The sequence below is a fragment of the Gorilla gorilla genome, chromosome 4 (assembly GCF_029281585.2).
Source record: "Gorilla gorilla gorilla isolate KB3781 chromosome 4, NHGRI_mGorGor1-v2.1_pri, whole genome shotgun sequence".
In the NCBI taxonomy this organism is placed as follows: Eukaryota; Metazoa; Chordata; class Mammalia; order Primates; family Hominidae; genus Gorilla; species Gorilla gorilla.
Window position 1 is genome coordinate 143,510,557 of NC_073228.2, and position 25,856 is coordinate 143,536,412.

The 25,856-nt window shown below is 58.3% G+C and overlaps 1 protein-coding gene across 8 annotated transcripts in view; it reads left to right on the forward strand.

The window, feature by feature from the left end:
- The first annotated feature begins 257 nt into the window (after positions 1-257).
- CXXC5 (CXXC finger protein 5) overlaps positions 258-25,856 on the forward strand; it is a 35,124-nt gene continuing 9,525 nt past the window's right edge. For 2 of the 8 annotated variants that reach the window (XM_055389159.2, XM_004042615.5), the window contains exon 1: positions 258-395. The gene's annotated coding sequence lies outside the window, so the exon portion shown is untranslated. Of the gene's footprint in view, positions 396-457; positions 560-936; positions 1,542-2,478; positions 2,716-19,667; positions 19,687-25,856 lie in introns of those variants that run through there. The other 6 variants (XM_031011253.2, XM_055389161.2, XM_055389165.2 and 3 more) reach the window with 6 other exon arrangements.

A 25,856-nucleotide genomic window follows, 5' to 3' on the forward strand; every position in this document is an offset into this window, starting at 1 on the left:
GGCAGAGCCTTACCCCCTGAAGCCGGGCCCCGCGTCCCAGCCCTGCCCAGCCCGCGCGCAGCCATGCGCGCCGCCTGCTGAGTCCGGACGCCGCACGCTGAGCCCTCCGCCCGCGAGCCGCGCTCAGCTCGGGGGTGATTAGTTGCTTTTTGTTGTTTTTTAATTTGGGCCGCGGGGAGGGGGAGGAGGGGCAGGTGCTGCAGGCTCCCCCCCCTCCCCGCCTCGGGCCAGCCGCGGCGGCGCGACTCGGGCTCCGGACCCGGGCACTGCTGGCGGCTGGAGCGGAGCGCACCGCGGCGGCGGTGCCCAGAGCGGAGCGCAGCTCCCTGCCCCGCCCCTCCCCCTCGGCCTCGCGGCGACGGCGGCGGTGGCGGCTTGGACGACTCGGAGAGCCGGTAGGTGTCGGGCCACGGCCCTCCCTCGACCCCCCCCGGAGGCCGGCCCCCTCCCCTTCCCCGCCTACCTCCCTCTCCTCCCCCGGGGTTCGGTGCGCGGCCGGGGCCGGAGTTCGCTGCAAGTCGGCGGAAAGTTTGGCTGCGCGGGTTCCCCCGAAGTTCAGGTGCGGAGAGCCGGGGACGGGGAAGGAGGGGTCCGTATTTGGGAGGGGCGGGGGGCGCCCGCAGCATAAGCCGCGGAGCCCCGGAGCCTGGGAGACCTAGCGCCGGTGATCGCTTGGTGGCCGCTGCTATACCCAAGCCTCCCTAAGCCGCAGTATGCTCGGTCGCAGATCACTGAGTTCAGACAAAAAGAGGGGTTTTAGGGTCTGGGACGGCGGCTTGGGCGCCGTGGAGTGGGGCTGGGACGCTCCCTGCGGGGTGCCGCCCCCCTCCCCCCCACTACTCCAGTTCGCGGGCGCTGGGGCAGCGGGCGCCCGGGGTCCTCACCTCTTGGCGTTGGGCGGGCGCTCAGCCTGCGTGGGCGGCTGCTTGTAGATCTCTGGCGCGCACTCCCCCCATCAGACCCCACTCGCAGCCCTGTGTTGAGGGGCGACGTTAACTGCTCTGGGCGCCCTCGACCACGCGTGGCTGAGCCTCCCCCACCACTTGGAAGAGGCGGCGGCTACTTCTGCATTTTTCCTCCGGCTCCTCGCCCCCGCTGCCCGCGGGGTGCCCGGCGGGCTGATGAAGTTTGACCTTTTTTTTCCATCAAAGTATCTCCCCCACCACCATGGTGCCCCGCGGCCCCTCCCTCCCTCCTTTCCCAGCCTTGGGGAGTCTTTTGAGCTGTCTCCCGAGCCCCGCGTGGGCCACGCAGCGTGCAGAGCCTGGGAGGGAGAATGGGGGTGTTCCTCTAGCTGCGGAACTGTGGGGGGCGTACGTCCCAGGCGCCTGCCACGCTGCTCTGGCCCCAAATTTACCCATGAAGTTCGGCCCGACCCCCCTCCCCTTCGCTTCCCCGGAGCGGAGTGAGGGGCTGAACCGCCGCGAGAGGAATGTGTTAATTTTCTGGCTGGGGGAAGTTGTCCTCGCCCGGAATGGGCTGCTTTCCGGCGGGGAGCGCGAGGTGCGCCTGGCTTTGTTTATTTGTAGGATCGACGGAAAGTGAGTGACCCCGGTTTTTAAATGGGGGGCCACCTTCGGGACCTGTCAGAAGAGCTGAAGCGCCCAAAGTGGGAGCAAGATCTCTTTTTGTTCTTTTTTCCCCCCCGGGAATCTGAAGGGGTGTGCGGAGTTGGGCTGGTGCCTCGGGCTGCAAGGAAGCACCAGTAAATTTGGGGGGTTCTGTAGTGACTCATTCGGAAAGACCCGCTCCCTGAAGTCTCCCGCGACGGGGGTCTGAAGGTTTGGCAACCGCGCCCTCCTTTGCCCCCTGGACCTTGGGTGGTCTGAGAGTCGCGTCTTCGGATGGGGGGGGAGCTAAGGGGGTGACCAGCGGACCAGACTCCTGACCCCCACCTTTCCCCGCGCGGCGGGCGCTGTTTGGAGCCCTTGGATTTGTGGTGGGCCCTGTCCTCCCAGCCCCGCATTTTCTTTGGAAGCGTTGGGGAGGGGGCGTGTGTGAGATCGCTCGGCCCTCGCCCCCGCCGGAGCCGCCCCAGGGCCGCCGGCAAACAGAGTCCCTTTCAAGTTTTCCGCTGGGGCCGCCTGGCGGGGGCTGCGAGCGCGGTCGCTGCGGACTTGTTTGGAGCGCGATTTGAACGCCCGGCGCCACCTCAGCTGCCCCAGGCCGCGGGGTGGGGGGCGTCTGTCCTTTGCAGTTGGGAGTATTTAAATTAGACGTTTTGGGGGACCTACTGGCCTAAGCTTCACCTGATCCCCCTCCTGAAAGACGCCCGTGCCTTGGTTTCCAACCGCCACTAGAAAACCGGGAACTGAGACCGAAGCCCCCTCTAAACCCCTTTCTGAGAGCCGTGCGGGGAAACTCAGGCTGGCGGGCTACCTACCCGTAACTGCGTATTGTTGATTTAGCAGTTTCCCTAGATGAGAGTCAGGCTGGAGCTTGGGGGGGTGGGGAGTGGCCCGCTCTGCAGCTGTCACCCCCCTCCCAGAACGGAAATTGTCCTCTCCTTGGGGAGGAGGGAGAGGGGGTGATGGTTTGATTTTTGCCCTGGGAAGAGATGGGAACAGCTGAAGGAGATTGGCCTCCGAGTTCCCAGCCAGCCCCCGGAACTTGGGTAGAACCCCCCTACCCCTCATCCTCGCAGTAGCTGGGTCTCTCCCAGGGACGCCCCTAGTCAGCCTTGGCCTCCCTCTCCATGCCACCTCCCTTTCCAAGGTGAGCCTCTGCAGAAGACAGACCCTTGGCTGGCTGGCTGGTGGGTTGGTGCCTTATTTATGTGTGTATCTGGTCCTGGCCGTTTTCCCCGCTCAGCAGGTGACCCTGGCCAGGGCCTCCTATCTCTCCCGCGACAGAGCCTGTTGACTTACCCGAGGGCCAGTGGCCTCGTCTTTATCACGTGAGGCCTGGAATGTCCACCCAGCTGGGCTAGGCTGGGCTGGGCTGGGCTGGGGTGGGTGGGGGAAGGGGAGGGGAGGATTCTGCATCCAGGGCACCGGCCAGCACAGGCCCATGTTCCATGGGTTCCCACTGTGACCCTCAACTCTTGCTGCCCCTTTCCTGCTCTGCCTGCCTCCTACTCATTTGGCACATGTGAAACTGAGACCCATAGGAGTGTGGGGGCAGGCTTGTATCTGGGTGAAGAAACAAGTCCAGGGGAATGAAATACCCTGCCTTCTTCAGGACTGACTGCACCTTGTTGTTTATGGGAGGATGGAATGGAGGGAGTCTTGCTAGGAGGGAGAGAGGGATGTGGGCTGGGCTGACTTTCCAGGTTGCAGGATAGGGTGGAGGAATGAGGGAATACGGGTGAGCCAGACCCAAGCCTGGGTTCCTAGAGCCCCTATCTGGTGGCTTGACCATTTAGTCCGAATTAACAAGCATGATGCTCTGGGGCATGCCCTAATTGAACAAGAATGGGGGGGTTCACACATTGTTATTATGTTACTATTGCCCACTCTTTATATGTTATTCATTTGTTGGCCCAATATGTTTGTATTGAGCACCTACTGTGTATCAAACCCCACCCTTCTGGTGGTACACAAATGAATCACTGCTCCAGCTCTGGAGGCAGGCCCAGGATAGAAGCTCCGCCCCGTTTCCCCGCCCCCTGGGGCCCTGATTGGGGCTTTCCCTCTTTTCTTTTTTCTGGGGCTCTCCCTCTCTTACCCCCACCACCTGGTCCCATCCTAGCCGCCGGCGCGCGCGCGCGCGTGTGTGTGTGTGTGTGTGTGTGTGTGTGGCTGTGTATGTGTGTGTGAAGTGTCCTTGATTAAGTGTATTAATAGTTAAACTCTCACTCATAGCTGGAACTCACCAGACCACAAAAAGCCTCCCCCGTTACTCACGCGCTACTGCCCAACAAGAATATCCCACTAAAGTTTTTTTCTGCTTTCTCTTACTTCCCCCTCACCTCCCCCCAACGCTGAGCCCACCCTTCCGGGATTCGAGCAATGAGAAAGGACTGCCCCCTAAAGACCCAGGAATCTCCAACCCTCCACCTGCCCCCTAAAGCCAGAGGCAGTGTCAGCTGACAGAGATGAGGCTGTGTGGGCACTAGTCTGTTGCTCTGGGATGTGGGAATCTGGGTGATGTGTGCTTATGACTCAGGACATGTGTGTCTCTAAGTAGTGTATCTATATCTGTGAATCTCTGTGTTGAATGTCTGTCTCAGGGTGTGGGAGTCTGAACATACATGGATTTATGAATCAGGGCATGTATATCTGTCCTGATCTAGAAGTGTGTGGATCTGTAGTGTATGTGTACATGTGTGTTTGTGAATCTGAGGTTGTATTTCTGAAGATTGGCTATGTCCCTGTGAATCTGGGAATGAATATATTCTGTGAGCTGTGTGTGCTTGGAATTTTGGAGAGTTTGGATTTGTGATTTGTGTGTATCTGTGTGCTTTGTATATGCTTATAAATCTGGGGGATCTGACTGTGAGTAGAGTGTGTCTGAATTGTGAATGTGGGAGTGGGCCTGTCTGTGCTGTATGGACAGTGGTTTCTCTCTGTCTGTGGTGGCGGCTGGCTATGTTTTCCTTTCTCTTTCTGTATCTCCATCTTACTGAATCTCCCCCTCTGGTTGTTTGAGGCCCTGAATGTGTGTGTAGCATGGAGTGTGTGTGTGTAGAATTGAACCTCTCACACCCAGTCCTTCCCCCTGCAACCCCTACACCCCTTCCCTCCCCAGCAGTAACTGGGCAGCCTCCCCGTCTGCCTGCCTGCTGGGAGTTTTGGAAGCCGCAGAGGGAGACAGGCTGGGGCTGGGGTGACAGCGTGTATCCACGGCAATGGTAGCATGTGATTACGGGAATAAAAGGATTTTAAGGTCATGGGTGGGTTTTCTGGAGGGAGGGGGTTGTGCCCCCACAACCCACCATTTGGTGGAGCCAGTGGCAGCAAAGGGCCAGCCTGTGTGTCTCCATGCTGGGAAGCCTGCCCCTATGCAGGTGAATGTGGATATGTGGGGCTTACCTGGGAGTGTGAGCACATGCTTGCACATGTATGAACGGAGCCTGTGAGAGCATGTGTGTCTGGCTGCCAAATCCCCAGATGAGAGTCCATAGGCTTGTTCCCTGGGGGAGGATTCCCAGGAAAACTTCTTGCTTCTGGGTATTACATGGATCTGGAACCCCACAGTCCTCTGTATGTTGAGAAGCAGTCTAGTCCCAACCTTTCCCTGTACCCATACTCCCAACCCCAAGTCTAGTGTCTCTGGCCAGAGACTGACTGGGCCAAGTCACCTGGGCCAGGCCACATCTTGGGGTGTCAGTGCCCTGGCCCCGCTCCAGCCCCTGTAATTGCATTCTGCCGCCTAATCCCCCGCCAGCTCAATTAGATCGCAAATTCTTCTTCATTTCCTGCCTCTGATGCTGGCCTCCCTCTGGGCTCACAGGGCCTAGGAGGGAGGGAGGGGATCCTGCCCCGCCTTCCACAGCACTGGGGGCTCTAGAGAGGTGATTAGTTCCAGGCACACTGGCCCCAGAGCACAGGTTAGAACCCTGGGGACCAACAAGACAGGGCTCCACTGGCCCTTTTTGGGTCAGCCTCAGTATCCTCACACTAGGGCAGGGCTGGTGTTACCTGGTATGGGGGCTCTGGGTAGACCAAGCAGATCACTCTAGCCAGGACCCTAGCTTGTACCCTCACCTGGGGCTCCTACAGGCTCTGCCCCTCTCCCGTCCTCAAAGCAGTTGCCATCTCCCCAACCCCCCACAGCAGTTGTGACCTTGTTTTTGACCTTTTCTGGGTGTCCCTTGTCAGAGCCAATTGAACCACTGAGCTCCACTCCTACCGGCTCCTCCTAACCTCCACCCAGACAAGTGTGTATGAGCAGTGGCTCTAGAGTCCATCAGATCTGACTCCAAATCCTGGACATGTCACTGCCTAGCTGGATGTGTGACATTTGGGCCAGTTGTGTTATCTCTACAAACCTCAGTTTCCTAATCTCTGAAATTGGACGGTAAGAGAATGCCTGCCTCACAAGGTCATTTTCAGATGGACACAGATGGTTGCATAGTGCCTGGCAGGGAGAGGTGCTCACCTACAATCTGTATTCAGTAAACGCTGGCTTTTATAGAGACAAGGAATGCATGTCCCCCGTGAATCCTAAGAAAATAACATGTGGCTCACACCTAGCACTTCTGTCTCCATTCAGCTGATTACCAGGTGTGTGACCGTGGGTGCATCACTTTGTCTGACTTTCTCTTCCTCATCTGTAAAATGGGACTGATAATAGGACAGACCCCATGGGGCACATGGTAGCCTTCTCTGAGATGATGTGTGCAGATGCTTGGCCTCAGTATGTTTTCAAGGTGTTACTTGCCTTCTTTCTTTCCTCACCCCAGGCCTAAGGTGGGGTAGAGCTGGTGAAGACACAGGCTCAGGGACAAGGGGACTGACCGAGGTGGTGAAGCTAGTAATGGGGCCAGGCTGGGGTAGCGTGGGAGGGCTGGGGGGTGACCTGCTGGCTCAGCTGAGCTGTGAGGCCCAGCCGTCCCTCCCCACAGGTCTCTGTGGAAAGTGGTGGCTTGGCTGATTTTTCCTGGGAAGGAGAAGCTGGATGTCTCCCGCTCCTTCCCCAGGAGGTGCCGTGGCAGCGGCTGTGTTGACAGGCCTCCTGGCTTTCTTGATAGGGTGGCTGGCAGCTCTGGAAGGCCGGCTGTACCCAGATCAGCCCTAGGGAAGAGGGAACTGCAGAGGTCTCCCTGCCATCACTAATCCCCGAGGCCCATCCCACCCTCAGCCTGTCCCTCCATCGCAGGAGGAGAGCTGGGGAGACTGGCTGTGATGGAGGTGGTGGAGAGACAGGCCAGAGGTGGGGCAGCCCTCCGCCTCAGGGTCCCCCATTGCTCCCTGGCTAGTCTCCTGCTTCCTATGACCTCTGTCACTCACTGGCCTAGCTCTTTAATATTTCATGGCCCTTCAAGCCAGCCCCCTACCCCAGCCCACACAGCCCCCTTTGTCTCTGCCTGCCACCCCCCACCGCCCCCCTGGGCATCCCTGCCGCTGAATTACTGACCCAGAGGCTGCCTCTGCCTTCTCCTAACTGTCCCCCACTGTGCCTGCCCCTGACACTTTCCCTGTCCCTCCTGACCTACCTCCCCACACGTCTCCTTGTGACACCCTTGATCTCTTCGGGATTCTCTCCCCTTCGCTGACATCTCTGACCATCTCCCTGCCCTTTTCCTCCATTTTCCTCTTTTGTTGGCCTCCTCCTTCCCAGTGGAACAGAAACCGCGGCAACTGGTCCGCCTGCCTGTCCACCCCCCAACCACTGTCCACCCCTTCCTGCCCCCTCCCCCACCAGCTGTGCCGGCCGGCCGTGAGAGCTGGTTTTATTTATTTTTCTGTTTGTTTGGGAAGAGGGCAGTGGCGGCTCTGGGCCCTGGCTGCTGCGCTCTGCTTAGAGCAGCGGGCAGGCGGGCCTCACTGGCCTCCCAGGAATGTGGCTGGGACGCCCCAGCTATATTTACTCCCCTCCAGCTGCCGGCCCCAGCAGGGCAGAGCCAGGCCTGCCTGGTGGCCCCCGGGGAGCCCTGTACCCGCCCTCCTCTGTCTGGCAGACCCTACATCGCCCTTGGGCCCAGCACTCCCTCCCTCGCCTGTGACCTTTTCTGACCTCCTCAGACGTGCCCAGCCTGCCAGCAGGAACACTTGTGTGCCATGCCAGTATGGGCGTAATGTTCGGGCACTGGGGGCCTGGGTTCCTGTGGGGCAACACCTAGCGGCCCCTACATACCCAAGTAGGGGCCTAGGCTGGGCCTGTAATCCGATGGCCAGAACTATGGAAAGCATCTTTCCAGGCCTCTCTCTGTGGGCCTGGCCCCTGCTCTTGCCACAGTCCCCTTGGCTTAGCTGTGATCACTGGCAGGGGTGGTGTCAGGTGGGGGCCTCAGTGGGCTTGAGTGGCTGTGCTCCTGGCATCACTGGATCCCCAGGTCTCTCACACAGGCACACATATGTACGTGTAACACACCCAAGTGCTTACATACACACACGTGTGTGCAGAAAGACACCCTCACCCATGAAAACATGCTGGCTTATACCTTCCTTGCAGGCAGGGCCGTGCCTCCTGTCATTGATCCCCTCATTCATCAGATGCTTATTGGGGCTGCTTATTGGGCCTGCTCCTTGCCAGCCTTGCAATGGGATATGGCAGTGATTACTTCTTGTACCCCCAGTGCCTGGCACCAAATAAGTGTTTGAAGAACTTTAGCTGCTGCTGTAATCAGTTGCGGCCCCCAACTGTTAACTGCTATTTTGTTTTTGTTTTTGTTTTTGTTTTTTTGAGATGGAGTCTCACTCTGTCACCCAGGCTGGAGTGCAATGGCGCCATCTTGACTCACTGCAACCCCCACCTCCTGGGTTCAAGCAGTTCTCCTGCCTCAGCCTCCTGAGTAGCTGGGATTACAGGCGTGCACCACCACGCCTGGCTAATTTTTGTATTTTTAGTAGACACAGGGTTTCTCCATGTTGGCCAGGCTGGTCTCGAACTCCTGACCTCAAGTGATTCACCTGCCTCGGCCTCCCGAAGTGCTGGGATTACAGGTGTGAGCCACCACCCCCGGCCAACTGCTATTGTTGTAATAGATTGTAAGAAAGCCAGTGGTAATGGGTAGCCCAACTAAAGTCCTCTCTGTGGCAGGCACCACAGCTTTAACAGCTTTCTGACTTTCACTTTTTTTCATCCCCACAGTAGCCTCAGGTGACATGGGCCCATACCTGGGACAGATGCATGTTGTTAGCATCCCCATATACAGATAAGGAAATTGAGGCCTTGGGAGTTTGTGGCTTGCCACTGCCTAGTGGGATGGAGTCCTGGCAGAGCCCTTGACAGGCTGTTGGCCTCTGTGTGCTGTTTCCTGCACCTTCCACACTATCTGGCACACAGAAGGGACTCCTTAAATGCTTGCTGGGCACAGGCCTTGCTCTTTCCTCTTTGAGGCCCCCATAACCCTTGGCAGTGGGCCGGATGTGGTGGGAGATGGGCTGATAGGCTAGTTGGACAGACAAAAGTGAATGAATGAATGACTGGATGACTGGTTGTGAGGATGAGTACTGTCAGGGGACACTGGGATAGGGGGTTGCTGGTGGACAGGCTGGCAGGTGGAGACCTACTGGCCCTGTGAAGGATTCTGGGAAGCAAGGTAGGGGCAAGGCGGAGAGATGTGGCCAGAGAGCAATAGGCTGCTAAGCCAAGCCAGTGGGGCAGGTCCTATCTTCTTCGTGGACCACAATTTTTCCATCTGTCAGATGGGCTTGGGAGCCTTTGTCCTGGCTGGCTGCCGGCTGGCCTGGGCTGGGACTGGCCTGGGAGGTGAGGGGACTGTGGCGGGAAGGAGGAAGCAGTGGGTGGTGAAGACAGGAAGATAAAGCGTGGAGCTTGGCTTGGAACCTGAGAAGCAGAGACCAGCCCTGACCTGACGCCCGCCCTCCCTCCCTCCTAGCCGCAGGATGGGGTTCAGGCATGCAAACCCCCCACCACCCACTCTCACTCTGGTGCGGGCTGACTTCCTGACATCTGTGGCATTAGTGGCTGTGTGTGCCAGGAGGAGGTGGCCTGTCCCCTAGGACTAGACCAGCTTCTCTCCAGGCCAGGGGCTCCCGACAGCTTCATGCCAGTTCCTGTTGACTCTGATGGGAGAGACCCAGCCCCTCTCCTGCCTGACCCACCTCCCCCAGAACTAGATGGGAAATTAGTTAACTGGGCTCATAGCAGTAGGCAGAAGTGGACCTGGCCCTCTTTCTTCCTGGGGCGGTCAGATCTTGGTGGCCTAGAATTTCTTAGTCATGGGAGTCTAGAATCATAGACAGAATGCTTGGAATGGAGGCATTTTTCAAGTCAGGATTCTTGTTGGGATTCTGGAATCACAGAACCATGGATTTTGCTGCTAGAAGGAAGTGTAAATGGTCATGTTTCAGTCTCCTTGTTTGATGCTAGGGGACACTGAAGCTCTAGGGGTCAGGCTGCACTGAGGTCACAGGGCCTCTTGCCCTCAGGTGACATGAGCCCATACCTGGGACAGAAATTCCTGTTCTGCCCCTAGCCAGCCCCTCTCTGGAGCTCTAACCGGTGTGGAGAGTGGGCTGTGGGCCCAGTCAGGCAGTGAGGGGATGCGGCTGGCCCACAGGCACAGGAGGGGTCCTCTTGGCGGTGCCCGCCCGCCCGCTGCCCACGCTTCCCGAGGCACCAGCGTGAGGAGGAAATGCAGGCTGTTGCTTCCAGCAACAGCCGGCAGGGCCGGGCGGCTTCCCAGCTCCCCCTCTGACTCATGGCTGCCTGCAGCTCCCCCTCCCTTGGGGTCCTCAGCAGCCCCATCTGTGCAATGGGGAGAGGAGGCTTTTTTCAAGGTCTAACATCACCGTGACAATACCTTGGGATTCTTTTCAAGACCACTGTTGAACTGTAGGAGAGTTGGGAGTGTCATCTAGAGCAGCCTAGCTGGGCATTTGAACCCAGAACACTGAGAGATTCTGTTTGGAGTCATCCTAATGCCTCCAGAAGCCTGGGAGGGCTCAATTGGCTCCTGAGGCAGAAAGTGTGGTGGGAGGCAAAGAAATAGTGAAGGGACCTGCAGTCAACCCCTTTCAGGAAGAGCACAGTGGGGGATGCCTGGCTCTCTGGGCTGTCCCTGACCTTGGTTTGCCCATCTGCAGAATGGAGGTGGTTACCCATGAGGTCATTCATTCAGTGTCTGTGCTGTGCCTGGATGCTGGGGCTAGTGGCAGATCGGCTGGGAGGGGAGGATTCCTCTGCTGCAGACGTGGGGTGGGGATGTGACTTGGTGACTCCTGGGGAAGGACTGAGGTGGGGGGAGGTAAGGAGCCGGCCAGTGAGGCGCAGTGTCCAGTGGAAAATCCCAGCTGTTGTCAGGAAGTGTTTCCTCCACTGGTCTCCTGGGAGGGAGACAGGCTAGCAGGAAGGCGGGCAATGGGGGCAAATAAGGCCCCCAGCCAGTCCAAGTGGAGACATCCCAAGCCTGGCAGCTGGGCGGGTGTGCCCCGCACACTGCAGGAGGGCTGGAATGCACCCCCCATGCTCTGAGGCTGGGCCTATGCTGGGGGGCTGGGACTGCCAAGAGGGGCTGGGCCCTCGTCCAGATTTCAAAGCCTTCCCCAGGGGCCTTGTGGTGCCCTCCACCCTGTCCTGAGCTGCCGCCGCGGGGGTGGCAGATGCTGTTTCATCGGTCGAGGCAAGTGGGAGCCCTCCGGAAGGTCCTCCTGGGAGGTTCCGGGGGGCAGCAGGGGTGTCCGGGGGCAGTGGGGTTGTCGGCAGCTGCTGCCCCGCCTGGGCTGGCTCTCAGTGGCCTCCCAGGTCCTTTAGGCCCCGGGGGCTGGAGGTGGTGCTTCTGCATCGAGGCTGGTCCCTCCTGCCCTTGCTTTCTCCCACTGCCCACCGAGCTTCTTGGTTGGCTCTGGCCCCCTCCATCCCTGGCTGTGTCTGCAAAGCCCCCCGGGAAGGCAGGGAGGAGGCGCAGCAGGCTCAGAACAGCGGGTGCCCGCGCAGCCAAGTATTTGCGCGAGCTGTCAGAGACAGACAGGCATGTGGGGAATTTGGTGCGTGTGGGGCTGGGGGAAGCAGCCGGGTGGGCAGGCAGGCAGGAGGAGGGAAGCTGGGGCTGCCTCCCAGCCTGTGGAACCCTGCAGAGACCACCTCTCCCCAGTCCTAGAGGCAAGCTGCATCCGGGCACCTTCCTCCTGCCTGTGCCAGTGCAGTGAGGGGAGCGGGATGATCCTGTGGGGTCTGATAATAGCTCTGACACGGGGAAGGGGGTGCCTTGTCGAGGGCCTGCAGCCTCAAAGAGGCTCTGGTGGAGTGTGGAGCCAGGCAGGAATCCGGGTTGTGCCCGACTGTGGCCTCCAGGAAATAGCAGCTGTCATGCTCCCGCCCCTCCACCCCAAGCCTGGCACAACTTGTTTCCTGGCCAGGATCCGGCCAGGGCAGATTGGAGGAGCCTGGTATTGCCCGGCCTGGGCAAGGAACGGGCAGGATGCAGGGGCCATGTTTATAAGCCTAAAGGCGTTTGGGGTGCTCTGGGGAGGGGACCTCAGCCCTTATCTCCTATGCAAAGACCCCAACCCAGTCACCTTTGTGGTCTACACTCCAAAAGCACCCATTAGGTAGGGCAGGGCCCAGAGCTGAGTAATGCTTGGTTTTTCGTAGCTTGAGAGCCCAGAGAGGGGGATACGCTGCCCTAAGGTCACACAGTGGGCTCCTCAGCCTTCCCCTCTACCCTCATGTGGGTGGGGCCACTGGGAATTGGTGAACATGGGGGGTTTGCTGGGGTGGGGGGCCTATATTTAGTCAGTCCTGCAGAGCCAGGGTGCCTCTGGGAGCAGCTGCTGGGGTTGGGGGGAGTACACAGACAGAGGCCTAGAGCTGCATTTAGTCTGGACAGAAATATCCTCCCCCCACCCACCCACCCACTGGCTGGGAGGCCAGGCTGCGGGCCTGTCCCCTGAGGGGCAGCTTGCCTGGGCCTGGTGGCCGGCCGGACAGGCAAGATGACCCGATAGGCTTTTCCCAGCTCAGGTTTCGATGAAACAGGAACCCCGGAGCCGCAGCCTGGGCCGAGGGGGCCAGGGCAGCCGGAGTCTGGGGGACCAGGACAGCCTCCCCCACCTCCGCCCTCATGCTCCTCCCCATGCTGCAGCCTCCCCTTTTCAGAGGCCTGGGGAAGCAGCAGGTTATTTATCAATCCAGCCTCCCCGCCGCGGCTGCCCGCGCCGCCCCCCCCACCTCTTGCGCTGTCGGCCATCAGCCCAGCAGAGCAGGGTGAGCTGGGCGGGCGGGCGGCAGGATTAGCTCAGGAGACGTGAGTCACCCCATCCCCAGCAGCCCCGAGAGGCCCTGCGGCCTGGCAGGCAGAGTGCACACTCACGCACCCCACACGCGGCACACCCGGGCACACACTTAGGACAGACACAGTCACTTGCAGCACACGTAGTTCCACACGACTCAGCACACCCAGCCGACACGCGTGGTACAGACTTGGTCACATGCACCATGCACACACAGCTCCCATGTGGCGCTCCAGAAGCACACTCACGGTTCCAGCCACAGCCCAGCCTCTGGCACACACACCCACTGGCACGTACCTAGGCGAATGCACATACACAGGCACACATAGGCGTGCACACATAGGCCACTCTCACCCCATTGGCCCCACACACTGGGGCCTGATCATTCTCAGGCCATAGCTTACCCCTAGATGATGCCATAGAATGGGCCAGGGCACTGGCACACACAGGCGCACCTGCTGTGGTCAGGGCTCTGTTCCCCTAGACGCCCCGTGTTTAGGCTTACTCGGAAGAGGCCCGGCCTTCAGCCATGTTGTGTCCACCGCGTTCTGCAAGGTGTGGGTGGGGAAGTGGAGATGGTTTTTTCCCATAGCCAACCTGGCTCTGCCCTCTCTGGGGAGGAGGTCCAAGTATCAGGCATGAGAGTGTTAAACCCACTGCCCTCTAGTACGGGGCCTCTGGCCCAGGCAGAGTGGGTTGGGTACATGGGGGAGAGATACAGGGGAGCTGGGAAAAGGAAAGGCTGGAGAAGGAGTGCCAGGGAAAGTCGATTTCCCCAGGACCACTAAGTGGCCAGCTGGTTCCCTGACCTGGGGCATGGGGTCCTTGGGAGGTGACAGGGGTGTGCCAGAGATGGGGGGAAGAATGAGACCTCTGATCAAATGGGCCCAGGAGTCTTTCTGCCTACCTTCCCTGCTTACCGCACACCTGCTTCTCCCTGTGCCCTTAGTTGCCAAGGCCCTCATTATCCAGCGCCCCCACTTAGATTTTGGCCATGTCCCTGGTTCTTAGTCTACAGCCCTGCAAAATGGGTACAGAGCTGGCTTGTGTATAAGGAAGTCCTGGGGTGCTGAGAGCTGGCTTGTGTACAAGGAAGTCCTGGGGTGCTGAGAGCTGAGGGTATGCCCTCAGGGAGCCTTTTTAAGCCTCTGCCCGCCTTTGGGGTTGGGGCCTGCTTTCCTTGCACTGGGCAGAAATAAGGATATACCCCTTTTCCATACGCTGCCAAAAAAAAAGCCGTTTTTCGGATGAGATAAGTGAGTCTGATGGGAATGGCTTCATGGTCATGAAGGGCTTTGGATGCAATCTCCCAACACCCAGACTACAGGTCATTCTGGGCCTGCAGTACTGAGACAGCCTAGCAGTGGTCAAAGGGCATGTGGCTATAAGGACTCAGGCCCAGTTGGGCTCCCTCCTCCTGGCCACACAGTTCTCCATAAACGACTGGGCCGTGGTTGAGGAGGAGAGAGGGACCCAAGCATCCTGAGGGACACAAACAGCAGTGGCCAGTCAGGAAACTGGATGCCCATGCCGCGGACTCTGGAGTTGGACAGGCCTGGGCTCCACACCTGGCTTGGTCGCTGCCTGCTATGTAATCACGGGCCAGTCTGCTCACCTCTCTGACCCCATGTTTGTCACCTGTGAGATCGGTATGACTCTCATCTCTGTCTCAAAACCGCAGGACCTGAAGTAGATGGTGGGGTGTGTTGTCATCAGTTTTCATTATGTCACACCTGGATCTCCAGGCGAGTGTGCCCCTCCATCTGCTCCACTAGACCTGGCATTTTTCTGGGGGTGGCATCCCACAACAAGGGCTCCTTAATTAGAATGTCTTGGATTTAGCCTTCTCTAGGGCTGTTCTCAGATGGGGATGATGAGGTACCTGAGTGAAGAGGCTGAGCTGGGGGCCAGGGGTAGGGGGAGGGATGGGAATGGGTTGGACCCAGGGCAAAGGAACCCATGGGCCTTGGGTGGAAAATCCTGGAGGCTTCCTAATATCAGAGGGAACAGAGAGAGCCGACTGTAGTTTCAAGGCTTTCTCTGTCTCCCACCCCCTACGCTCACACAGCAAGGCTATATGTTAGACTTGAGCAGGGACTTCCAGGTGGCAAATGGAGCCTTTGCAGGGTGGCGAGAGGCTTGGGATGTGCCTTTGTGGCAGGGCTGTCAGGGCTGTGGGAGATCTAAGAAGAGCCGACATGAGCCGGCAGGGCTGAGGGCGAGGGAGGTAGGAGGAAAGACTGTCTAGAAGTGTAGGTAGGCCTTCTTCCTTTGGGCAGAAGAGGAGATGCAAGCCTGGCCAGTGGGGTGCTACCCTCGTTGTAACCTTCAGGCTTCTACCACATGTCCATCCCCCCCATGGTCCTGCAGGCTAGAGGGGGAATGCTTTGTATTTGGGGCTGGGGAAACTGAGGCATGAAGGATTGCCTCAGAGCTCAAAAGCAAACGGTGAGAGAACCGGGGCCATGACCTGGGTTACCCAACACGCCTGGCCTGACTTGTCCGTGACATTCACACTTATGCTGGCAGATGTGGACAGTAAAAACAACAACATGGCTATCCTTAGTTGAGCACCTACTGCATGTGGACGCTACACTGACCCCTTCACATAGGTCCTCTCCAGGACCTGGCGAGGTGGGGGCTGTCAGCGGCTGCATTTCACTGGCTAGGGGTTGGGCTCAGCGAGGGTCAGCAACCTGTCTGAGGTCACCTAGGCTGGAGGCTGCAGAGCTAGGAGAGGAATCCTGACTCCAAAGCCCCACTTGGACCCTGGCATGGCCTGAGCCTGTGTCTCTGAGATGAGGGGCTCCTCTCGCCCCATTACACACAAGATGTGTAGTGTTCCTAGTTGAGCCAGCCCCCTCCCCCATGCCCAGCTCCTTAACTCTCCTAGGTCCCTCTGCTGTCTCAAGGCACTTTCCAGGTTTGAACCTAAGAGCATTGGAACTGCTAACCTAACCCCTTAACTCCAGGGAGGAGGGTGGATGGGTGGGTGGGGGATCCCCTGAGGAGCAGATGGATGCCCCTTGGGGTTTCTGGGTTCTTCCTGTAGACAGGTTCTGGGAAACTCCATGGTTAGGCCTGTGGAAGCTGCCTCGGGGCCTGGTCAGGGTTGCGCACCTCCTCCACCCCCTCCCCAGGGGCTCCATTTCCCTCTCCTGGGCACCCTGCAGGGAGGAGTTGAGCAAGTGCCCTTGAGCTGGCACTTCCTCTTTGGTACACAGGGACATAGCCACAATGACCCCCCATCCCGTGGTCCGTGTGTCACTTAGCACCAGGCGCTGCATGGCCCTGGGTCAGGGCTCACTAAAGGTCACTTCATCGGGTTGACTTTACTAGAGGCTGGTCCCAGCCTCAGATCATTTCCCCTTTCTGGTCTCAGTTTCTTCATCTGTGAAATGACTGTGCGAGTCTGCCCTGCGCACTCTCTGAGGCAGGGGTAAGTTCATTGCCCGCAGACAGACACACTTAGGAGCTTTGTGACTGGTGTTCCAGTCCCCCAGGCCCAGAGCTCCTGTAGCCCTGACACCTGCACAGGGGTCCAGGGGAAGAAGAGTGGGCTCTAGAGTTGGGCCAGCCTTCTTTTCAGCCTCACCTCTACTGTCCACACTTGCTTGACCTTGACCCACACCAGTGCCCCACTCAGCAATGAGCCTCAGTGTCCTCATCTGCAAAATGGGAGAATCATGATGCCTACCTCTGTGGGTTGCTGTGACCATCAAAGAAGATGATGTGGACAGAGCACCTGGCACAGAACTGAGTGTGGTGACAGCGGAGCCCTTCCCCAGACTATCCTCCTGGTCACTGTACCCCAGCCTTGGTCTTGAGGATTCTGGGAAGGAGATGGTGCCAATCTGCTGGCTCAGCCAGCTTGGCCACTGACCTTCAGAGCACCCAGGCTGTCAAGGCCGCCGACTGCCTGCTGGGCGGGCAGGGGGGAGTGCCAGCCAGCTCCTCGCCTGACGCTGCCCGCTCCTGCTCCCACTCTCCTCTCCCTCTCTGCGCCTGTGTGTGAGCTAATTAATCTCAGCCCCTTTGGGAAATTAGAGCGCCGCAGCCGCGGCCTCCTCAGCCTCGCGGTGCTTGTGCTGCTACTGGGCCATGCCAAGACCCGCTGTGGTTTAGGGGCACCGGGGTGGGGGATGGGGGCACCGGGATGAGCTGGGCCGGCCATGGGTCTCCCTGAGCCCCCACCTCCTTGCCGGAATGCTCTGGTCTCTTAGCCCCCTCCTTTCCCAGATAGCATCCATAAGGATGCCAGGCCAGTGCCCAACTGTGGTAAAACCTAACCCCCAGTGGCCTCTCTGACCTGGTCCCAGGGCTGGTATGGCCACCTCCTTACACCACATTCCATCTCATTGCAGGGTCCTCTTGCCTGCCCAGCTTGGGCTGATGGAGACAGATGTAATTATGGAATTTTGCTTGGGAAATTAATTTGAAAAAGTTAATTAATTGGTGGTTCCGGAGGTGGCGGGCTCCACGCCCGGCCAGTCTTGCTGACGTCAGTGCTGACCCACTGGAGACGTGCAGCTTCCGGGCAAGCTGGGCAGAGGGACCCCAGTGACCTGGCTGGGCAGCCCTGGAACAGGTAGATGGACAGCGAGGAGCAAAGGGCAGACCAGTGTCCTGGCCCAGAGTGGGCACCTGGGAAGGGTTTGTTGACCAGACCTGCTGAGGATAAGAACCTGGCCACTTGTTTGTGTGTTCAACAAGCCGTTGTCAAGCTGCTATGGTACACTGACCCCAGTGTCTCAAGTGCCCCCAACCAAAAATAGACCAGTTCTTCCAAACCCCTTTTCTCAAGGAAAACCTCTAAACCTATTCTCACAGGCTTTTTCAAAGGGCTCAAAGGACATTATCGGGTCAGTGTGCAGATGAAGCCACTGAGGCTCGGAGAGGGTGGGCCTTGCCCGGCTTCTCAGCAGTGTCCTCCAGCAGGGTGGAGCAGAGGTGGGTAGAGCTCAGTCTCATTTCCAGAGGATGTGTGCCCCAGCTTCAGAATCCCATGGGCGGCCTCCTCCCAAGTATGGGTGATAGGGGCCTTGAAGTTGACTCTTCCCAGGGAGGAAGCCACAGAATATGGCCAGCCCCTTCACCCCCTTCACCCCCATCCCTGTGTGTGCCTGTGGGAGCTTCCCCTACTACCCCATCCAAGCCTCAGAAGACCCCCATGCCCCAGGGGTCTCAGGGTACACAGAGACCCCCACTACCTCCTGGACCTCCTGTGGGTCTTCTGACCTCAAGCCTCAGCCAGATCAAGTCCTAGTTTCTGCAGGAGCATGGGCTTTGGTGTGGTCTTTGTCCAGACAGGAGAAGGGTCAGGGCTGGGGCAAGAATGGCCAGGCCTGGGACAGGTCAGGGATACTGAGCCACAAAGAGGCCAGAGAGATGAACGTGGGCGCTCCTGAGCTATGTGGCCTTGGGCAGGTCCCTTAGCTTCTCTAAGCCTCATTTTGCTCATCCGGGAAATGGGGATGATCACAGATGCCATTCAGAGAGCTGCGGAGAGGTGCAGGGACGCATAACCACTTGAAGTGGTGCTGGCCCTGGCGCAGGCTGTTTCACTGCCCAGTGGAGGCAGGCTGGGTGGAAGAGCAGTGAGCTGACTGAGACTGTGCTGTGGCTGGGGCCTGAGGACCAGTGGGTTTTGAGAGGGGAGCCTGGTGCATGTGTCAGAGGAACTGAAGAATACAGGAGATGATATTTGTGAGACCCTGGGCCCTGCTCCAACGGAGTCAGCCCACCCAGCATTTACCCTCTGACTTGTTTCATGTGTTCCCTCACCTCCAGGATTTCCAGGGGCCAGGTGGGCCCTGCTCAGTTTAGTATGCCTCACCTCCCATAGCTGTTCAGGATCAAAGGGAGCATCATGGGCAGGCTGAGCTGGGCACTTTGCATCCCTGTCACTCTGATGTGGTCTGTAGTTCTGGGTTTCTTCAAGGTCCAACCCCAGTCTTGGGTTTAAGTGGGCCACAGCCACTCCCTGAGCATCCTGTGTAGGCTGGTTATGGGGTCAGAGGAGAGGCATTTCCTCCTCCCACCTCACCTCCTCCAAGAAGCCCTCTGGGTACTGCTCCCCAGCACTTTGCCCATTGACTGAGCACTCAGGGTTCTCTGCACAGACTTTTTTAAACCTTTCTCTGTGTGTCCCTACACTGGGAGCTCTCTGACCATGGGGTCCATGGTATCTCCTGTCTGTCCTAGTGCCCAGCACTGGGTTAGCACTCAATGTGAGGGCATAGGGCTCTTGTGCCCCTATTTTACAGATGGGTCAGTTAAGGCCCTGCAAGGTCACACAGCCTGTTGAGGGGCAGAGCCAGCCTGGTTCAGGTGGGTGTGGGGCCACTTGGTACCGGCTGGGGTCTTCTTTCAGGCCTCAGGACCATTCCTAGGCTTCCTTACGCCCTGCAGCTCCTGACCCTCCTGGCACTACTCCTGGAGGGTGAATAGTCAGTCCTGTGCTCTTAAGAGCTTGGGGGTTTGGGGGTTAAGGGGTTGTGGCATCAGACTGAGGGTCAGAGGGCAGGCCTATGAGCCTCAGTTTCTTCATCTGTAAAACAGATCTTAGCGTTTGGGGGAGCAGGGGTGGCTGAAAGAGATCACGCATATGTTGTTCTCGCCATCCTTATTATTACTACTGACACAGTTATTTTGTTATCATTACATTATTATTCATGCTCCCAGGACCCCAGCAGCTGCGGTGGCTCCAGGCCTGGATGCAGAGCTCTGGTGTGCTGAAAAGAAGTTGCAGTTCCTAATTAGTCAGCGCTCCAAGGAGAGGGCCTGGGTTTTAATTTTTGCTGCAGGGTCCCACCTGCCCGAGGCCTCCCAGCCCCTCTCATCCCTTCCTGAGCTGGGCCTGCGGCACCCTCCCCAACCTCAGGTAGGGGGCCTGGCCCGAGGCAAAAACCTCCCCAAATTTCCCCTGCCACTCCCTCCGCCTCCCAGACCTCTGGGGCCATGAATCATTTATGAGGCAAAAATGAAACCAATTAAGGACAAACTTTGAAAGCCTCTAATTGCTGCGCCTGGTGGCACCGTGGAATGAGGGGAGGCCAGCCTTCTCGGTGCGGAATCTCCTTGGCCCAGGCCTTCCCAGGCTGCCCGTCCCGCCGCGGCTCAGGGCGCCTCCCGGCTCCCTGCCGCCTCCCAGCCGGACGCGGACGTGCCTGCGCGGCTCTGGCGGCCGCGTCTGCCGCCCCGGCGCCCGCCCGGGTCCCAGGCCGACTAATTAGGCCCGGCTCCCTCCCGCGCCGCCCACTGCCCGCTCCAGGCCCGCTGCCCGCTCCAGGCCCGAGGTGATGGCGGCTGTTCCTGCCGTTCTGGGGCCTGTGCCCCAGAGCTGGCCGCGTTTCTCGGGGCGGGAGCCAGCTCTGCTCGCCTGGCTTAACCCAGACGAGCCCAGGACGCCCTGTCCCTGAACCCCATCGTGGCGTGCAGGTCTGAGTAGGCTCTGGGCCATGCCGGGGTACCTGGCTTGGAGGCTCTCTTCAGTCTCGGGAGAGATATGCTTATCCCAGGCGGAGCGGAGAAGGCTGGGGGATGACTGATGATAGGGGGAGTCGGGAGGGGATGTTGAGCCCTGAGGTGTTGCACTGAGCACGGATCCAGTTCCTCTTGGCTTTGCCACAAACACAGTGACCTTATGTAGATTCCTTAGCCTCGGTTTCCCCGTTTGTAAACCATCAGCACCAGCCCATTTTCTCCTGAATTTGGGATTTAGGGAGCTGGGCTTTGTATACCCCTCCCAGTCTCCTCTCTTGGGGGGTTGCTGAGGGGGTGGAGGTAATGTCTGGACCTAGCAGGGCCTGCCTTACTGCCATGAGCCCTGGATGCCAGTGGCCAGCCTGCTCGCCGTGCTGAGGGCCAGGCAGGCCCTGGGCACTGAGGCACGTTGTTTGCTGAAACCAAATTTCTGTGCTTGTGTTTTTCCATAATTATATTAGCAGGTGGGATTTTTCCTCGGGGAAGCAGTGGGAGGGGGAGCGCCGTGGCAGTGTCCCCGCCCGCTCTAAGCGTGAGCTCACACTCAGCTCTGCCCGCCTGCCGTAATGATTTTTTAATTATGCAGCCAGTGCTCGGAATTGCTAATCCACCTCCAGCCCTGCATCCCCTCCTGCAACTCACACCCCAGCCCCTGGCTGATGTCCCTAGAGTGGCGGTGCCCAGCCCCGTGCCCATCACTGAGTGCTTGGGACAACCGCCATAGCGGGAGAGAGGGTAGGTCAGGAAGGGCCGGAGGGGCGCCCCTCCCCCATCTGCAAGTGACAAGACTTGTGGCTCTCTTTGTCTCCCACCCTACCCCTAGACCCAGCATGGCTCACACCTGCCAGGACAGCTATGGCTTTAAATGAGTTTGGGGAGTGATCGGTGCCCACACCAAGTGATGTGGCCACACTCATTTCATGGACATTAGCCTGTCTTCCCAGCCTTGTGTGACCCCAAGGACACATGCACACAAGTACAATTTTTGTCACACCCATACACTTTACTTCCCTTCTACACACACACTCAGCCCCACAGCCAAGCTACACACACACACAATGGCAGGCTCTGCGTGCTTCTCACACATGTAGCCTTACCTGAGGGCGGGGGCACCCTCAGGAGACCCCACTGCTGCCTCCTGTGCCCTGCAGTGGCCCTGCTCCCACTCCCTTGCCTCCAGACCCCCCAAACCCATCCCCATCCACCCTACTGGGAGGTGCTCCGAGGTCTTCTGGCTCCCGCCTCATGGGGTGGCTGCCTGTGGCTGGGGCCAGCCTGAGCCTCCATCGACCCTGGCCTGGGGGAGGTGCTGGGGGGTTCTGCAGCACTGTGGCGGCGGCTCCTCTCCAGGCGCCCAGCTGTGGCATCTGTCAAGGTCAGATAGCGACTCCGGAACCAGCCGGCTTGGCCCCATGGCCCCTCTCGCCTCATTATTTTTGTGTTCCGGGGCTGCGGCGACACCTCCCTCCCTCCTCCTCAGCCTCCCGCCTCTCGCCTGCCTCCCCCACGCCTCTGCAGGGAGGGCCTGCGGTCTGGGGGCTTTTGTTTTCCAGTTTTTTCCACGCTCAGGCCAGGCAGGCGGGTAGACACTGGCCAGAGCTGTTGGACCTTGAACAGCAGACAAGACAGGTGTCCCCCTTACAGCTGGGACAGATTCTCGGCTAGTGGAACCCTGGGTTGGTTTCTCAGAGGCACAAACTGAACCTGGATGGAACCAGCCCCCACCACAGCCCAGGTGCACCTGTGGGCAGCTTCCTGTTTCCATAGGGGCCCTAGCAGCTGGCACCAGTTCCTGTCTACACCATCCCCGTCCCAGTAGGGCCCCAGACTCATACAGCCCAGAGCTCCTGACACAACTCACAGTGCATGCGAACATACACACACTGGCATTCATGCGGCAAAGATGTGTTGACACGTACAGACCAGAAGACTCCACAAACATCCTCTCACCACGTAAACCACCCTATTCGCACACACATGCACTTGGACATCCATGTACATTCACAGACTTGGGTCGCACACACACGCCTCCACTTTACCCTCAGGGAGGTCACAGAGTCAAAGATCTCCCCCAGCACTGCTACATGATCCCCATATATGCTTTAATGCTGTGGTCTGTAGAGGGCGACATCTTGAGACTACACACTCAACCGGGCACACTCACAGTCCACTGGACACACACACACAGTTGTGCAGCACACCTCCCAGGTAGACACGCGAAAACACACTGTATGCATTGCTCTCGTCACCATACACACTCCAGCCCCCTGAGCCCACTCCCAGGTGCCCAGCATCCTTGGGCAGTTATGCCACCCGAAGGGCTTTTGTCCCCCGAAATACTGGGAAGTGAGCTTGAGGCCTCAGCTTGCTGAGCCCTGTGTCCAGGGAGCCTCGGAGAGTGGGAAATGGTTTGACAAGGACTGCCCGGCCCCTGCCCAACCTCACTGTGTACACCACTTTAGGCCCAAGAGCGCCAGGATGGCATGGGATGGGGCGGGGGGTTCCAGGTGTGTCATGATGGGCTTGGTGGCTGCTGGCAGAGGCAGACTCTGGGGGGTGACCTCAGCTCTGTCTCTGGGTCCCTCCTCCCACCTCCAGCCCCTGATTTGGGTGTGTAAATGTTGGAGGAATGGGGTGTGGGCAGACTCCAGGCCCCCAGGGTCTCTAGAGTGGCCCTGGCCATCCCCTCTCTTCCTCCTCCAGCTGTGGACTGCTGTGACTGCCCCCAGGAGAGGAGCTAGATGGAGGTTTAGCAGTGGCTGGGCCCCCACCCCCCAGGAAACTCAAAACCCTGGGCCAGCCGCGGGTGGCGGGTTGGGGCAGGCACAAAGAGGGCCTCTGTGCGGCCGGCTGGGCTGCCCACAGGATTCTGGGGGAGGAGGCAGGAGCCGGTTTCCGTCCCGTTCTGCTTCCTGCGGAGGCTGCGGAATGCCCGGAGCTCTGGCCCAGCCTGCCCCGTCTGGCCCACCCGCAGCCCCTTCCCCATCTTTTCCTGGGCCTTGGGGTATAGCTGCAGACTTCTCTGCAACAGGCCCTGAGAGCCACCCTCCAGGACCCAAGGGAAACCTAGGGGATTTCCCCAAGCCGAGAGCTGAACTGGACCTCACCCTTTAGCTGAAGTCTTCCTTCCCTCCATGTGCTGCAGAACCCTCAGCCAGGGTTGGAGCACCAGGCCCTGGAGTCACACAGACCTGGGTTTAAATCCTGGCTCTGCCACTTACTGACCTTGTGACCTTAGGCAGGTGACTTTATGTCCCTGAGCCTCAGTTGCCTCATCTGTAAAATGAGGATAATAATAATTGTAGTAGAATCCGGTGAGAAAATGCATGTGAAATGCTTAGCACAGTGTGTGGCGGACAGTGAGTGTGCATTGTTAGGACCTGCTGTTTATTTTTATTTATTTGTTTGTTTGTTTGTTTGTTTGTTTTTTTGAGATGGAGTTTTCCTCTTGTTGCCCAGGCTGGAGTGCAATGGCGTGATCTTGGCTCACTGCAACCTCTGCCTCCCAGGTTCAGGCAATTCTCCTGCCTCAGCCTCCCGAGTAGCTGGGATTACAGGCATGCACCACCACGCTAGGCTAATTTTTGTATTATTAGTAAAGACAGGGTTTCTCCATGTTGGTCAGGCTGTTCTCGAACTCCTGACCTCAGGTGATCCACCTGCCTCGGCTTCCCAAAGTGTTGGGGTTACAGGCGTGAGCCACCGCCCCCGGCCAGGACCTGCTGTTTATTTTAATGTCCTCTGGGGAACTTAAGAGTGGAAGGGACTGGATGCTCCTTGCCACGATAGGTCTCACCTCTTCTAGGGTTCAGTCTCAGCCCTGCGTCCTGCTCAAAACCCTTCTCTCAAATCAGTTTCCTACCTGCAGATCATATCAGTGACTGATCTCAGCCTCTGGGGCCTTCCTCCTGAGGTCTGGAGGGTGGAGGGGATCGCTGTCTGGAATCCTTTTTTTTCCCTCTGTATCTCTGCCTCCTTCCCCATGATATGCCCTGGGATCGTGACTTCTGCAGTAGTTTGGGGTGAGAAGCAAGAGCCATTCCTTTCCATTTTACAAATGGGAAACTGAGGCTTAGTGGCGGAAAGAGCTTGGTCAAAGTTACCAGTCAGGGAGGGACAGGGTGGAGCCACAAACCTAGGCCTCAGGCCTCCAGTACCCTAGCCAGTCCTAAGCACATATGCCTCCCCCAACCCCAGACACACAAACACACCCCACACAGGAGCCCCAGAAGGACAGTGCGCCATCTCTGATTTCTTGACTCATGCATCCCTGGACTAGCCTTCCCTGGCTTGTCCCATGGTGAGGCCCATCAGTAGGGAGGTCCTGAGGGGGTACGTGGGCCTGATTTCTGATTGGTGTCAGCTCAGAGATCACCACATTGGGAAATGTTTACTACAAGATTCAGGGGATCCCAGATAGACAAGGCGTCATTACACCTGCTTAAGCAAATTGCCTACTCTAAATGGGGCAATAATAGGACTTCCTTCAGAGATTGGGTATGAGGATAACATGAGATAAAGCATGGAGAGTGTGGCACATAGGAAGAGCCCCATACTTGTTAGCTATGGTCCCATGTGACAGATGGGAAAACTGTCTCAGAGGCCAGTTTTTTTCCAAGGTCAAAAAATGGGGAAGGGTCTTCCTGAACCTTTGACTCTTCCAGGAAAGGAACCTGGCCTGAGGGAGGTGCCTATTGAGGAAAGGGCCTGTCTTTATCAGAGGCATCCCAGGCATCTCAGTCCCTAGAGCCCCAGGTCAGAGCTTACTTCCTGCCCGGGGCCTCAGTGTTGCTGTGCATGAATGGGCTGATCCCCTCCTCCAGCTGTTTTGGGGAGCACCGTAAAACAGAACAGAGCCTGGCTGGGTGCGGTGGCTCACGCCTGTAACCCCAGCACTTTGGGAGGCTGAGGTGGGTGGATCACCTGAGGTCAGGAGTTCAAGACCAGCCTGACCAACATGGTGAAACCCCATCTCTACTAAAAATACAAAAATTAGCCAGGTGTGGTGGTGTGCGCCTGTAATCCCAGCCACTCTGGAGGCTGAGGCAGGAGAATTGCTTGAACCTGGGAGGCGGAAGTTGTAGTGAGCTGAGATCGGGCCACGCACTCCAGCCTGGGTGACAGAGCAAGACTCTTGTCAAAAAAAAAAAAAAAAAGAGAGAGAGAGAGAGAGAGAAAACAGAGCTCTACATACTCCAGGTTTGCTCAAACCCTTTAGTCCTCAGGCCAAGGCATGGTTGGTACCCACCCCAGGAGGAGGGGTATAAGAGGGTCAGGGGTGTGGAGTCAGGGATATAGAAATGCTGTCCCTTGTTCTGTCCTTGGCAGTCAGTCTTGGGGTGACTCTAGTGGGGTTGAGGCCATGTCTCACCCCAGGCCACCCTCTGGGTGCTCGCAGTGGCCAGTGTGTGGGGATATGTGTGTCCATCCATAGCTGGATGTGTGCCCTGTGCTCTCCGCCTGGGGCTGCGTTTCTCCCTGCCTCCAAGACCAGTCTCCATGGGCTTGAGCAGGGCTTCTTTTTCCCTCTGGAAACTCCCCAGGCTGAATCATGGAAATCAGAGACAC